The 14,515-nt window shown below is 37.1% G+C and overlaps 1 protein-coding gene across 4 annotated transcripts in view; it reads right to left on the bottom strand.

The window, feature by feature from the left end:
* The window catches only part of PTPN21 (protein tyrosine phosphatase non-receptor type 21), a 139,362-nt gene that overhangs the window by 77,183 nt on the left and 47,664 nt on the right, over positions 1–14,515 (bottom strand). The gene's annotated exons all lie outside the window — the stretch shown is intronic.

The following is a 14,515-nucleotide window of genomic DNA, read 5'->3' on the forward strand; positions in this document are numbered from 1 at the left end:
AATTTAGTTTGAATTGCTAGTGATCAATGAAAGGGAGGGGTAAGGGGTATGGTATGTATAATTTTTTTTTTCTGTTTTCATTTTATTTCTTTTTCTGAATAGATGCAAATATTCCAAGAAATGATTATGATGATGAATATGTAACTACATGATAATACTGTGAATTACTGATTATATATGTAGAATGGAATGATCAAAATAGGAATGTTTGCATTTTCTTGTGTTTTTTTGTATTTTAAATAAATAAATAAATAAAAAATAAAAAAAAGATCAAGGGCTCGACCTATTGATTTGGGTGTCCCTAATGTTTGACACAGTATCAGGGGTTTCTTCAGTGGTAAAGTTTAATAGTTCTATATTTTTCCTCCTATCTCTCAAGGGACTATGCTAATACTTTTTGATTATCTGCTTTATATACTCTGGTGATTATCCAGGCATTACATTAAGTTATACAAGATTAAAGGCCCTCATTCTTATTCTGAGTGCCCTGTGCTTCAATTGTTTAAATGAGCTGTCCACATAAATTGAGTTAGATTATGTGCTACAGAAAATTCAGGTTCCAGACAAAATAAACCTTTCTTCCTTTGGTCTTAAAGAACAGGTGCAGTTCTAAAATAATGCCTTCCTTACCCCTGTGTTCTGAATGACCTTAATCCTGAACTGATCAGCTTCATTCTTATCTCTAAAGACCAGGTTATATATATACAAAATAGTCTCTCAAAAATCCAGAAATAATAATTACCATTCTGGACTAAATATGACTTTCAGAGTTTACAACCAGGCCCCTGTTTTCTTCTAAGTATGTTCTAAAGGACACCACAAAATTGCTCATTTGTTTCTGACTTATTTTGCCTCACCAAATGTCCCACAGTGTTACATGCCATGTTCTTTCTGTAGCAGCACAATATTCGATCATATGTATACACCATCGTTTGCCAATCTACTTTTCAGTCAGTGCATCCTTCAGCCATCTGCATTCATTAGCCATCATGTAAAATGTCCAAAGTCTACAGTCCATCAACATACAATCACCCTGAATCCAGAATTTCTTCCAGGTTTGGAATCTTTGAAGCAAATCCCAGATACAGTTCATATTTGAATTCCCCTGAGAGTCTACCCTTTAAACATTCTGCAGGCATCCCTATAAAATCCTCTTTTATGTTAGCTGGCTTATCAAAACACCATACATTCAGAAAAAGAATGCAGATCTAACTTTTCCACTTCTAGTAGCAGAAACTACCAATCTCCCTCAATCAGCAAACTGATTGCTGGCTGCTCTGAGATGCTGCCAAAGAGGAAAACTTGAAACTTCTGTGAGATAGTCAGGGTTCTCTAGAGAAACAGAACCAACAGGAGAGATCTGTAAACATGAGATTTATAAAGGTGTCTCATGCAACTGTGGGAATGGAAGAATCCCAAATCCATAAGGCAGGCTATGAAGTTGGCAGCTTCGATGAAGGGTCTGAACGAACTCCACAGGAGAGGCTTGCTGGCTGAAGAAGCAATGAAAGAGTCTTCTCTTCTTCCTCAAAAGACTTCAACTGGTTGGATTATCTTGTTGTGGGGGACATTTCTTAGTTGATGACAGATGTAATCAGCCACAGATGCAATCAACTGACACATGACTTAATAGGCCTTTTGGTTTTTCAACCAGTCACAAAATATCCTTGCAGCAATGGTCAGGCCAGTGCTTGGCTGATTAGACAAATGGGCAAAATCATTTGGCCAAGTTGATACAAGAACCTAACCATCACACAGTTCCTTTCAAAGCCAACTTGAAGGAGACTACAGTTAGGGAAATTTATCAAAGACGATGCTATCATCCACAGACTCTACCATAAATATTCTATGTTCTTTCTTTAAATCAAATGTAATCACTGGAAAGCAACACACCTGTATCAAATTATCTTAGCCTTCCAAAGGAATGAAATTTTTGCCTTACATAATGCTCTTGGTTGAATAATTAATAGGTGTGCTGGGTACTTTCAAGAAAGTTCTCTTACTATAGTTTCTAGTATTTGCTGTTTACAAATACCCATGTCTTGTCTTTCATCTTCAAGTAAATCTATTACATATATGCTTAACTGTCTTCCATATTTATGCCAAACTTTCATAGCTTCTGTCATTTTAAAACTGATTTCTATTAACTTTACTGTCATGTTCATCTTTTGCAGAGCCAAATTATGTACAAGCTTTTCTAAATCAGATTTCAATTGTTCTTTAATGGCATCCATTATTTTCTTTAGCTCATTTTGCAATATTAAGTGGCAGTTTTCTACTGCTTTGTGGCCACAATTTTCTTATGCCTTGTTTTCTGAAGATATGTTATTCAGATTGTTATGCCATTTTATTTTCCTAAAATATCTTTAAGTGGGATTTTATAACATCGATACTAAGGTACAACTGATAATCAGTATCCTGTTCTTATTTAAGGTGTACAAGTTTGGTACATAAATACACCCATTAAGTCATCACAAGATAAGAAACATACCAATCACTCCCAAAAGTTTGTTCCTGTCCTTCATAATTTCTCACTACAACCCCTCCCCCTCCCTAGAGAACCACTGATCTGATTTTTGACCTTATGAATTGCTATGCATTTTCTAGAGTATTCTATAAATGAGATGAAACTGTATTCAATCTTTTTGTTTGACAGCTTCCACTAAGCATAATCAATTTGAGATTCATTAGTGTTATGTATAGCAGTAGTTCATTCTTTTTTGTTGCTAAGCAAACAAAAAGTATTCCATTATATGTATATACCACAGTTGTTCTAGTCATCAGTTAATAGACATTTCATTTCTTTCCAGCTTTTGGTTATTACAAATAAAGTGCTAATATATTTGTGTACAATTAGATGTATAGACATAAGATTTATTTACTTTCAGGTAAACACCTGGGAGTGGAGTGGGTGGATATGGTAGGCAGATGCCTCTTTTTTTTTTAAATTCTTTTTAAAGAAATTGCCAAACTGTTTTCCTAAGTGGTTGTAGCATTTCACACTTCTATCAGAAATGTATGAGAATCCCAATCTCTTTACATCCTTGCCAACACTTAATACAGTCAATCTTTACCATTTTGGCAATTTTAATAGGTATAGGTATCTCATACGGTTTTGCTTTGCACTTCCCTAAAGACTATGCTGGACACCTTCTCACGTGCCTCAATGCCACCTGTACATATTCTTTGCTCTGTACAAATCTTTTGTCCATTTTTAATTGGGTTGCTCATTTTCTTATTGAATTCTGAGAGCTTTTTATATATTCTTGATAAAAGTTCTTTATCCTTTGCAGAGAATTTCTTACATTCTATGATTTTTCTTCTTTTCTTCTGTATTCACAATGTCATCTGAAGAGCACAGTTTTTAATTTGATGAAGTCCAACTTATCAATTTGTTCTTTATGCTCATACTTTTGGTGTCATACCCAAGAAATCTCTGCCTAACTCAGAGTCACAAAGATTCTCTCCTCTATTTTCTTCTAGAATTTCTGTCATTTTAGGTTTGACATTTAGGTCCATTATCCATTTTTAGTTAATTTTTCTACAAGGTATGTAGAGGTGTGGCTCAAAATTCATGTTTTTGCATACAGACATACAATTGTTCCAATACTACTTGTGAAAAAATTATCATTTCTCCACTGAATTACTTTGCACCTTTGTCAAAAATCAGATGCCCATATATGTTGCGACTATTTCTGGACTGTATTCTGTTCCACTGATCTATTTGTCTATCTTCATACCAATATCAAACTGTTTTGATTGCTGTAGCTTTAAAAAAAAGTCTTAAAATCAGGTAGTATTAGCCTTCCCATTTTGTTCTTATTTTTCAAAATTATTTTATTTATTCTAGACACTTTGTATTTCTATATGAATTTTAGATTCACCTTATCAATTTCTATTTTTCAAAAAGCCACTGGGATTGCTTTGAATTTATCAACTGACTTGGAGGTAAGTGACAACTTAACACTATTGAGCCTTTTTCTGAACCATGAACAACATGAGATATCACCATCTTTTTAATTTCTTTTAACAATATTTAGCACTTTTCAACATCAAGATTGTTTCATCTTCTCATCTATCAGAGCTATCCCTAAGCATTCCATATTTTGATACTAATGTAAATGATTTTTAATTTTAATTTCCAGTTAATTTCTATTATAAAGAAATACAATTGAGAATTTTGGGAAGATGGCCAAATAGGGTAGCTTGAGTTCAGCCCGGCTCCACAGAAAAGTTAAAGAAGGGAGGGGAGGGTGACTAAGACAACTATTCAAGAGTGCAACTGACCTGGGAGAGCCTTCTGCACCACACAGGTTACAAAAGCTGACGAACTGAGAAGCAGAAAGCTGGAGACTGGCACAGAGACACGGAGCCACAGGAGTGCATAGACAGGGAGACCGGGACTAGGAAATAATCTAGGCCACGTTCCTTGTACGTGCTGCCCTCACCAGTGCAGCCCTGTGAGCTGTGACTCACCCTACACCCTATGCACCCAAACCCTGTCACCTGCCCCCACTCCCCGTGCTCCAAGTCCCCCACCTGACCAACCCCTAGCGCAATACCCACCTCATACCCTTACCCCAAGTGCAAGTACTCTCTTGCACCCCTCCCAAGCACTACCCCCCCTCCCTGCTCCCTGCAGGCTGTTGCCAGTGCATAAAGGTTGCAGGTGTTTACCTTCATACCCAGGCTATACTTGCCGGCTGCCCATAGTGTTGCACAACCTCACTCCTGCCCCCTTGAGCTCTGCACATCTGTTTATGGTACTCCTAGACACGTGCATGCACAGGGCCCCCTATTCAAGTCCTTCAGCTCTGAGAACATCACATTACAGCACTCATAGAACTGTGCAAGTGCACAACCCTCAGTCATGCTTCCCAGCTCTGAAAAAGTGCTGACCTGCACAGCCAGGTCACATCTGCTCCCAATACATGAATGCATAATGCCAACCTGCTGCCACAGCTCTATGCATGCACACAAAGGGTGCCGTGCCCTAGACCAGTGCACACCAGGGTTACATCCCCCAGAACTGTGTACCTGCACAGCTACATGGTTGGTTGCTGGGCGCCCTTGGTTGCTGGGCGCCCACACATTCACAAGCACCAGCTTAAAATCCCAAACCTGCGCCTGCAACAAATCACTGCACTGTTGTGCCCCGCCATGTACTCTGCACCCTGCTGCACATCCATCCTGCAAACACAAGGCTTTAGACTACTGAAAGAAATCAACTCCCAAAGTAAATCAATAAAGATATTTACATGCAACGAAAACAACAGAAGATCACTAAGCATTTCACAATGCAGATTGATAAAGCCCAGCCTAATGAGCAAATTAAAACACCAGAGACACAGATGTTGGAACAACTAATCAAAGATGTTCATATAACTCTACTTAATAAAATGAGTGGGAAGGCTAATGACATAAAGGAGATCAAGAAGACAGGAGAAGAGCATAAAGAGGAATTTGAAAGAATAAATAGAAAAAGAGCAGATATCACAGAGAATAAAGACTGTTGAACAAATAAAAACATACTAGATACACACAACAGCAGATCTGAAGAGACAGAAGAAATAATAAGTGATATGGAGGACAGGATAACTGACTTCAAACACTCAAAACAGCAAATGGCAAAAAAGATGGAGACATTTGCATTGGATCTCAGGGAAATGACAGACAAAAGAAAGCACACAAATATAAGAATTATTGGCATCCTAGAAGGAGAAGAGAGGAGTAAAGGGTTAGGAAGAGTAACTGAGGACATAGTAGGGGAAAACGTCCCAACCCTTACAAAGGACACAAACATGCAAGTCAAAGAAGCCCAGTGAACTCCAAACAGAATAAATCCAAATAGGCCTTTCCTAAGACACATACTAATCGGTCTGTCAAAAATTGAAGAGAAGCAGGAAATTCTGAAAGCAACAAGAGAAAAAACAATCTACTACATACAAAGGAAGCAACATAAGACTGAGTTTAGAATACTCAGCTAGCATCATGGAGGCGAGAAGGCAGTCGTATGATATATTCAAGATCCTGAAAGACAAACACTTCCAGCCAAGAATTCTGAACCAAGCCAAACTGTCCTTCAAACCTGCGGGAGAGATTAAAGTTTTCACAGACAAACAAGTTATAAAAGAATTTGTCAAAAGAGACTGGTCCTACAAGAAATACTAAAGGGAGTTCTGCTGGCTGAAAAAAAAAAAAAAAAAAAGACAGGAGAGGGAGGTCTGGAGAAGGGCACAGAATTGAAGAGTACCAGTAAGGGTAACTTAAGGGTAAAAAGAGAAAGAGGGAAAAGAATATATAGATCTGACAAATAAAATAAAAAAGATAAGATTGTGGATTCAAGAAATGCCTTTTCATTAATAACTTTGAATGTTAACAGACTAAATTTCCATTTAAAAGATACAGATTGGCAAAATGGATTAAGAAATATAATACAGCTATATGCTACTTACAAGACACGACTCTTAGACACAAGGATACAAATAGATTGAAAGTGAAATGATGGAAAAAGATTTTCCACGCAAGTTGTAACCAAAAGAAAGCAGGAGTAGCTACACTAATATCAGATAAACAGACATTAAATGTAAAGATATCATAAGAGACAGAGAATGACACTATATACTAATTAAACGATCAATTCACCAAGAAGATATAACAATCATAAATGTTTATGCTCCCAATCAAGGAGCTCCAAAGTACATGAGACAAACATTGGCAAATCTGAAGGGAGTGATAGATGTTTCAACAATAATAGTAGGAGACTTCAATACATCACTCTCCTCTATAGATAGAACAACCAGACAGAAGATCAACAATGAAACAGAGAAGTGAAATAACTCAATAAATGAATTAAACCTAACAGACATAGATAGGTTATTGTACCCCAAAACACAAGGATATACATTCCTCTCTAGTGCTCACGGAACATTCTCCAGGATAGATCATATGCTGGGGCACAAAACAGTTCTTTATGAATTCAATAACATTGTAATTATTCAAAGCACTTTCTCTGATCACAATGAAATGAAGCTGGATCTCAATAATCACCAAAGAACAAGAACATTCACAAATATGTGGAGATTGAATAACACACTTTTAAACAATCAGTGGGCCAAAGAAGAAATTGCTAGAGAAATCAGTAGCTATCTGAAGACAAATGAAAATGAGAATACAACTTATCAGAATGTATGGGATGTGGCAAAGGCTGTGCTAAGAGGGAAATCTGTTGCCCTAAATGCCTATATTAAAAAACAAGAAAGAGTAAAAATCGAGGACTTAATAGCTCACCTGGAGGAACTTGAGAAAGAACAGCAAACTAACCCCAAAGCAAATAATAGGAGAGAAATAATGATGATTAAAGGAGAGTTAAATGAATGGGAGAACAAAAGAACAATAGAATCTGAATCAATAAAACCAAAAGCTGGTTCTTTCTGAAAATTAATAAAATTGATGGGCCACTACCAAGACTGACAAAGAAAAAAAAAAAGGATACAAATAAGCAAAATCAGAAATGAGAAGGGGTGTGTTACCACAGATCCTGAAGAAATAAAAGAAATCATAAGAGGATACTATAAACAACAATATACCAACGAACTAGACAACTTGGATGAAATGGACAAATTCCTGGAAACATCCAAACAAGCTACACGGACTAAGGAAGAAATAGAAGATCTCAACAAACCAACCACAAGTAAAGAGATTCAATAGTTATCAAAAATATTTAAATGTTTTGTTTGTTAATTTTTAAAATTAATTTATTAGTTAATTTTTAATTAATAAAAAAAAGTTTAAAAAAAATCTCCCTAAAAAGAAAAGCCCAGGGCCAGATGACTTCACAGAGGAATTTTACCAAACATTTCAAAAAAGAACACCAATCTTGCTAAAACTTTTCCAAAAAAATTGAAGTAAAAGGAACTTTACCTAACTCATTTTATGAAGCTAATATCATTTTAATACCAAAACTGGGTAAAGATGTTATAAGAAAGGAAAACTACAGGCCAACTTCCCTAATAAACACAGATGCAAAAATTCTCCACAAAATATTAGCAAATTGAATCCAACAACACATTAAAAGAATTGTACACCACAAAAGAATCGTACACCATGACCAAGTGGGGTTTATAGCAGGAATGCAAGGATGGTTTAACACAAGAAAATCAGTTAACGTAATACAGCACATTAACAAAGCAAAAGGGAAAAATTACATGATCATCTCAATTGATGCTGAAAAAGCATTTGACAAAATTCAACATCCTTTTCTGATAAAAACACTCCAAAAGATAGGGATCAAAGAAAATTACCCCAATATGATAGAGAATATATGAAAAACAGATAGCGAACATTGTACTCAATGGAGAGAGACTGAAAGCATTCCCCTTATGATCAGGAATGGGATAAGGATGCTCATTGTCACCACTATTATTCAACATTGTGCTAGAAGTTCTAGCTAGGGCAATCAGGCAGGACAAAGAAATAAAAGGATTCAAAATGGAAAGGAAGAAGTAAAACTATCATTATTTGTAGATGGCATGATACTATACTTGGAAGATCCTGAGATATCTATAGCAAAGTTACTTGAGCTAATGAACAAATTCAGCGAGGTGGTGGGATACAAACTCAACGTGCAAAAATCAGTAACGTTTCTATACACAAGCAACGACCTAACTCAAGAGTCAGTTAAGGAAAAATTCCCAGCAAAATAGCAACTAAAAGAATCAAGTACTTAGGAATGAACTTAACTAGGGATGTAAAGGCCTTCTACGCAGAAAACTACATAACATTGTTAAAAGAAATCAAAGGAGATCTAAATAGGTGGAAAGATATTCCCTGCTTATGGATAGGAAGGCTAAAGATATAGTTGTCAATTCTACCCAAACTGATCCACAGATTAAACACAGTACCAAACATAATTCCAACAACCTACTTTGAAGACTTGGAAAAGCTAGTTACCAAATTCAACTGGAAGGGAAAGAGACCCCGAATAACTAAACCATCCTAAAAAAGAATGAAGTGAGAGGATTAACACCCCATGACTTTAAAACCTATTTTAAAGCCACAGTGGTCAAAACAGCATGGTACTGGCACAAAGACCTTTGACCAATGGAATCAAATAAAGAGTGCAGAAATAGACCACCAAATCTATGCTCAACTGAATTTTGACAAGGCCCCCAAATCTGCTGAACTGGGACAAAATAGTCTTTTCAATAATTGGGCATGGAAGAACTGGATATCAATAGTCAAAAAATTGAAAGAGGATCCTTATCTTATACCCTACACAAAAAAATAACTAAAAGTGAATCAAACACCTAAATATAAGAACTAGCACCATAAAGCTTCCAGAAGAATATATAGGGAAACATCTTCAAGACCTGGTAATTGCAGGTAGCTTTCTAAACTTTACACTAAAAGCACAAGCAACAAAAGAGAAAATAGATAAACGGGAACTCCTCAAAATCAAATGCTTTTCACCTCAAAGAAATCTTAGCCTACTCAATGGGAGAAAATATATGGATATCACAAGATTTGATATCCTGTATACAGAAAGAAACCATACAACTCAACAACAAAAGAACAAACAACCCAACTATAAAATGGTCTAAAGATATGAATAGCCATTTTTCTGAAGAGCAAATACAGATGGCTCAAAAGCACATGAAGAGATGCTCATTTTCTTTGGCTATAAGAGAAATGCAGATCAAGAGTACAATGAGATACCACCTAATACCTACAACAGTGGCTGCTATTAAACAAACAGTAAACTATAAATGTTGGAAAGGATGTGGAGAAATCAGGACACTTACACACTGCTGGTGGGAATGTATAAGGTGCAGTCACTATGGAAGACTGTTTGGTGATTCCTTAGGAAATTAAACATTGAGTTGTCCTATGACCCAGAATTAGCACTACTTGGCATATACCCATAAGAGCTGAAAGCAATGACACAAACAGACATTTGCACACTGATGTTCATAGCAGCATTATTCACAATCACCAAAACAGAAAACAAACCAAATGCCCACCAAAAGACAAGTGGATCAATGAAATGTGTTATATACATACGATGGAATATTATGCAGCAGTAAGATGAAACGACATTCTGAAGCACATAACAAGATGGATGAGCCTTAAAGACATAATGCTGAGGGGAATAAGCCAGACACAAAAGGATAGATACTGTATGATTCCACTTTTATGACCATCATAAAGGTATAATCAGAGGCTTATAATACAGAATATAGGGGACTTAGCGATACATAGAAGCTAGAGATGGGTGAACAGTTAGCTAATGAGGTTGAACTCCAATGTAGGGGAATAGATAGAAGTGAAGGTGGTTCTCTAGTGGGTCTATAAGTAATACTACCATACTGAAGATGAACAATATTGAAAGGAGTTGCATAGACCTATGTGTCCCACTGATTAACACGAGAAATATAAATTAGTTCTTGCAAGAATTACTTCAAAGTTATGATGGTGGAATTGGTCAAGTTCACCCCTGCTCCAAAGAACAGCTAGAGAAGGGATGGAAAATAGACCGGGAGAGCAATTCAAGGGTGTAAGTGATCTGGGAGCACCTTCTACACCACATAGGGAGGCCTGGGTTGAAAAAGCAGAAGAATTGAGAAGGAGAGAACTGGAGACCAGTCAGCTAGTGCCAACATCCTCTGCTGCAGACAGAGGCCCAGCAGGAGTGCACAGACAGGAAGACACAGACAAGGAAGTAAGCCAAGTCTTGTTTCTTGAATGCACTACCCTCAAGTGTGTGTTCTAGTCTGCCAGCTACTGGAATGTGATATACAAGAAATGGAATGGATTTTCTAAAAAGGGGAATTTAATAAGTTGCTAGTTTACAGTTCTAAGACAAAGAAAATGTCCCAATTAAAGCAAGCCTATAAAAATGCCCAAATTAAGGCACCAAGAAGTTACCATTGCTCAAGAAAGGCCGCTGAAGTTCAGGGTTTCTCTCTCAACTGGAAAGGCACATGGTGAACATGGCAATATCTACTAGCTTCCTCTTCAGGCATCTTGCTTCACAAAGCTGTCTGAGGGTGTTCTCCTTCATCTCCGAAGGTGGCTGGCTGATGAACTCTGGTTTTCTTGTCATTCTCAAAAAGGACTCCACAAAATTCTTCCTCTTTTAACGGGTTCCAGTAAACTAATCAAGATCCAAGTGGAGTGGGTGGAGTCACATCTCCCTCTATTCAAAAGTTAAAACCCACAACAGTTTAATTGAACACCATAATGAGAGGGTATGAGAGTTTGTAGGTTTGTCCAGAGTGATGCCCTGATAAATCCCAAAGTGATCTGAACAGTGAATAAAAAAGTATTCGCAAAGTCCCCTTGGGGAAATGGCAAGAAAGGGGGAAAATTCAACTTCCCATGTGGAGAATTCCTGATATTCTCACAAGCAGTGGGGATAACCAAAGCAATAGGCCGAGCCCTCAATCTTGGGGTTTGTTCCCATGAAATTTATCCCTGCAAAGGATAGGCTAAGCCGACTTAAAATTAGGCCCAGAGAACCTCTTTTGTTGCTCAGATGTAGCCTCTCTCTCTCAGCCAACACAACAAGCAAACTCACTGCCCTCCCGCACTCTACATGAGACACGACCCCCAGGGAAGTGGATGTTCATGACAATGTGGGACAGAAATTCTAGAATGAGCTGGGACTCAGCATCAAGGAAATGAGAAAACCTTCTTGACCAAAAGAAGGAAGAGAGAAATAAGACAACATAAAGTATAAATGGCTGAGAGATTTCAAACACAGTCGAGAGGTTATCCTGGAGGTTATTCTTACACATTATACAGATATCACCTTTTCAGTTAAGGTATATTGGAGAGGCTGGAGGGAACTGCCTGAAAATGTAGAGCTGTGTTCCAGTAGCCATGTTTCTTGAAAATGATTGTATAATGATATAGCTTTCGCAATGTGACTATGTGATTGTGAAAACCTCATGTCTGATGCTCCCTCATCTATGGCATGGACAGATGAGCAAAACATAGGGATTAAAAATAAATAAATAGGGCGGGCCGCGGTGGCTCAGCGGGCAAGAGTGCTTGCCTGCTATGCCGGAGGACCCCGGTTCGATTCCCGGCCCCAGCCCATGTAAAAAACAAACAAACAAACAAAATATAATAAAACAAGATGTTTCCCTTTCTTCCTCCCTTCCTTCCTTCCATCCTTCCTTCCTTCTCTGTCTTTCCTTCCCTTCCTCCCTCTAAAAAAAAAAAATAATAAATAAATAAATAATAGGGGGAATAAATGTTAAAATAAATTTAGTAATTGAAATGCTAGTGATCAAAGAAAGGGAGTGATAAGGGGTATATGAAAAAAAATAGGGGAAACACAGGCTAAAATATATTAGGTAGATGGAAATACCAGCAATCAATCAGAGGGAGAGGTAAGGGGTATGGTATGTATGAGATTTTTTTCTTTTTTCTTTTTATTTCTTTCAGATGCAACTGTTCTAAGAAATGATCATGGTGATGAATATACAACTATGTGATGATATTGTGAGTTACTGATTATATACCAGGAATGTAATGATCATATGATAAGAATGTTTGTTTTTGTATGTTGTTATGTTTAAAAAAAAAAGAGAATACCCACAATTGGGTGAGTGACATCTCCATGAAGATAATCTAATCAAATTTCCAATATATCGTACTGAATAGGGATTAAAAGAAATGGTGGCTCCCACAAGATTGATTAGGATTAAAAATAAAAACTGGCTTTTTTAGGGTACATAAATCCTTTCAAAGTGGTACAGGATGTAAAGGATTTGTACACTGAGAACTAAATAATATTGTTAAAAGAAATCAAAGAATATCTGAATAGGCGGAAAGACAATCCATGCTCATGGATACAAAGGTTAAATGTAGTTGAGATGTCAATTCTACCCAAATGATCTGCAGATGCAATGCAGTACCAATCAAAATTGCATCAACTTAACCCCTTATTAGTTTAAGGCACACTAGAGAGGCTAGAGGGAAGTGCCTGAAACTGTAGAGCTGTGTTCCAGCAGCCATGTTTCTTTAAGATGATTGTATAATGATATAGCTTTCACAAGTGACTATGTGATTGTGAAAACCTTGTTCTGATGCTTCTTTTATCTACTGTATGGACTGATGAGTAAAAAATATGGATTAAAAATAAATAAAAAATAGGGGGAAAATGTTAAAATAAATTGGGTAGAGGGAAATACCAATGGTCAATGAGAAAGAGGGGTAAGAGGTATGAGTTTGTTCTTTGTTCTTTTTATTTGTTTTTCTGGGGTGATGTAAATGTTCTGAGAAATGATCATGGTGCTGAAATATACAACTATGTGATGAAATTGTGAGCCACTGACTGCCCACCAAGTATGGAATGTTCATATGTTAAGAATGTTCGTGCTGTATGTTGATAGATTTTATTAATAAAAAAAATTCCATCAACGTGCTTTGAAGACTTGGAAAAGTTAATTACCAAATTCATCTGGAAGGGAAAGAGACTCTGAAAAGCTAAAAGCATCCTAAAAAAGAAGAATGAAGTGGGAGGATTAACACTTCCCAATTTTAAAACTTATTATAAAGGCACCATAGTCAAAAGAGCATGGTACTGACATAAAGATAGAAGTATTGACCAATGTTATCAAGTCAAGAGTGCAGAAATAAACCATCAAATCTATGGTAAACTGATCTTCGACAAGACTCCTGTTCTAGTTTGCAAGGTGCCAGAATGTGATATACCAGAAATGGAATGGCTTTTAAAAAGGAAAATTTAATAAGTGGCTAGATCACAGTTCTAAAGATGTGAAAATGTCCAAATTAAAGCAAGGCTATAGAAATGTCCAGTCTAAGGCATCCAGGGAAAGATACCTTGGTTCAAGAAGGTCCATGACATTCAGGGTTTCACTGTCAACTGGAAAGACACATGGCAAACATGGCAAAGTCTGCCAGCCTTCTCTTCAGGCTTCTTGTTTCATGAAGCTTCCCAGGGACATTTCCTTCTTTATCTCCACAGGTCTCTGGCTGTGTGGGCTCTGATGATTCTTGTGGCTCTGCAGCTTTCTCTAAAATGTTTCCTCTTTAAAAGGATTCCAGTAAACTAATCAAGACCCACCGGGAACGAGTGGAGTTACATCTCCCTCTAATCAAAGGTTAATACCCACAATTGGGTGTGTCATATCTCTTTTGAGATAATCTAATCAGGTTCCAGCCTACAGCGCTAAATAGGGATTAAAAGAAATGGCTGCCTCCACAAAATGGATCAAGACTAAAACATGGCTTTTCTAGGGTACATAATTCTTGCAACCTGCACAGCCTCCAAATCCACTGAACTGGGACAAAATAGTCTTTTCAATAAATGGGCATGGGAAAACTGGATATCAATAGCCAGAAAAATGAAAGAGGACCCTTACCGGAAGAGTGAAATGAGACTAAGTGTCAATGGCTGAGAGATTCCAAACAGAGTCGAGAGGTTATCCTGGAGGTTATTCTTACGCATTAAGTAGATACCACCTTGTTGTTCAAGAAGTAG

The sequence above is a fragment of the Tamandua tetradactyla genome, chromosome 12 (assembly GCF_023851605.1).
Source record: "Tamandua tetradactyla isolate mTamTet1 chromosome 12, mTamTet1.pri, whole genome shotgun sequence".
Lineage (NCBI taxonomy): Eukaryota > Metazoa > Chordata > Mammalia > Pilosa > Myrmecophagidae > Tamandua > Tamandua tetradactyla.